Consider the following 2639-nt stretch of genomic DNA (forward strand, 5'->3'; position numbering starts at 1 on the left):
CCCATCTTTGTTACCATCATTGTAGTTTAGTTTTTGGTTTAATCATCATTGTAGTTTAGTTTTGAAATTCCATAATCAACTTACTTATGCATCTTTAAATTATAATGGGTTGGTACGACAATTGGTTGAACCTCATCTATTTAAACTTTATGTTAATCAATTTGTGCATTTCTTTTTAATCTTTAGTTTTTATGTGTCATCCAATAAGAGTTCAAGTGTCAATAAGAGTTTGTAGTTATTCAAAAAAAAAAAAAAGAGTTTGTAGTTTTTTGTTCTCTTAACTTTTTTTTTTTTAATAAATTATAAATCTATTCTCATACTATTTTATCATAAAAATGCATTATGCCAGATTCACATCTTAAATGGGTGACACAATATTATTGTAAACTATTTATGAATGGGTGAATTTGCTGAATAATCAAAAAAAAAAAAACTAACAAATAATATAGCCACTGAAAAAATAGAAAATTAGGATCAAGGGTAAGGTAAATTACCATTTTGGGTTTTATGGTTTAAGGGTAGTGGTGGCTGGGAATGGACGGCGACGGTGGTAGTAAGTGGCCCGGTGGTGGCCCGGTGATGCTCCGGCAGTAAACCGGCAGTGATTCAGCGGTGCTCTAGCAGTGGTCCGGCGGTACTCTGGTGGTACTCCGGTGGTGATACGGTGGCCGGAGATGATGTGATAGTGATAGGAGGTGATTGTTAGGAAGCAAAAGGGGTGTGGTTTGTGGTGGTAGAGATGGATATAGTAGAGGCAAATTGGTATATATTATATATTATACATAGAATATATTAAATATATGGTTAGATTGTTAGAGTAGTTACTTAGTTAATTTTGATTTTTTTCTTGGTTAGTCTTGCCAATTCCCCTTTATGAATTTCGGAGAATTTAGTTTGAATTAGGTTTTTCGGATAAACATTTTAATTCACATTTTATTTTGTTTGTGGTAAATTTCTATTACAGAAATTACCACTAACCTCCTTTATTGTAACTAATATTAGGTTAACAAGTTGTAGGGAAATAAATTTAATTCTAAAATAATCTGACCTATTTTTATTTTTAAATACTATAATATATAGTGATCTCATACTCACTAACAACAACAGATAACATTCAACAACATAAACCATTATCATTAAACGAATAAATTTAATAAATGAATAATCAATATCATTCCAACAATTCCAATAATTTTGTAACATCGGCTAACCAAATTTTAGGGTTTTGGGATGGATGTCGATCGACACCAATGAGGGTGTCGGTCGACACCAATGAGGGTGTCGGTCGACACCATCACTTTCTGGTTGGTATCGATCGACATCATCACTTTCTGGTTCAACCGGTTTATTTTAAATCGTCAAATTGGAGCAGTTTGGTTTAGAAGAAACTCTCAACCATGATATTTAAGGCTGGAAGTCGACCTAGGGGTTTGGTTAGCCTCTTTTGTTGTTTCCAAAGAGAAAAATAAGAAGGAAAAGTTTTCCAATGAATTCTTGTGAGTTTTTGCAGAGTTATGTGCCTTTTGTTTAGTGATTGTGGAGTGGTGATCTGAGGCTAGGAACATGAGAGGGACTTGCTGTCGAGTTGGATCCTTCGTTGTTGGTCAGATTTTTCCTTTGAAAGAGCTGAGAGAATGACCATGGCTTATCTAGTCTTGAGATTCTCTGATTTTTGTGTTTATGAGTTGTATGGTTGATTACTTTGCTTGTTTGCGTGATTTCGTGGTTTATGTGGCCTTGTGAGACTCATGTGTGATTCTGGGCTGAGCATCGTGCGATCGGAGATGGAGATCTAGCTTGGAGCTTCGAGGAAAACGATCTAGCTTGCTAGTGTAGGTCGATACTCGCTAGTGTCGGTCGACACCAGGTGGCAAGTGTCGGTCGACGCCAGGTGACGAGTGTCGGTCGACACCAGGTGGCAAGTGTTGGTCAACAACAGGTGGCGAGTGTCGGTCGACACCAGGTGGCAAGTGTTGGTAAACACCCGCTAGCGTCGATCGACACCACTCGTCAGTAGGCGGCCGACACTTTGTTCTTTGTTCCTGGTTTGATTGTGTTTGTTATTTGTTGGTTAGATATTTCCAATTGCTTGTGTGTATAGCCCAATAGATGGGAAGATTGACTCACTAAGTATTTGTAATAATATTCATGCATCTCAATTATTGTTTATGGTGCAGGTACAGACAAAATGTAATCATGGAATCAAGACGATGAAGAGAAGGATGTTCTAGTTGCTCGTTTATGTGTTATTTGGCTTCTGTTAGGTTGCTAGAGTTGAGTTATTAGATTATTACCTAGGTTGGTGGTTCCTTAGTTGATGTTGCTACATTGGAATTGTTGGTTTTGCTATTGATTATTGATATTGGTTATTTAATTATTGGAGTGTCATTGGTTTAATGTTCTGTTATTTCCATTGTTTGTGTTGATTGATGTTAGGATGTTAGTGAGTATGGGATCACTGGTTAATTATTATATTAAAAATGGATCGGGTCGTTTCAAGCATAAACCAACGTCATAGAACCAGCAACCTAAACATTTGTTTCAGACAACAACGTTCCATTTTAGCAACCTAATAGAAGCAAAGAACCAACAACTGAGCCTCTAGAACATCCTCTTCTTCATCGTCTTGATTCTACGAT

The sequence above is a fragment of the Camelina sativa genome, chromosome 5, assembly GCF_000633955.1.
Source record: "Camelina sativa cultivar DH55 chromosome 5, Cs, whole genome shotgun sequence".
Lineage (NCBI taxonomy): Eukaryota > Viridiplantae > Streptophyta > Magnoliopsida > Brassicales > Brassicaceae > Camelina > Camelina sativa.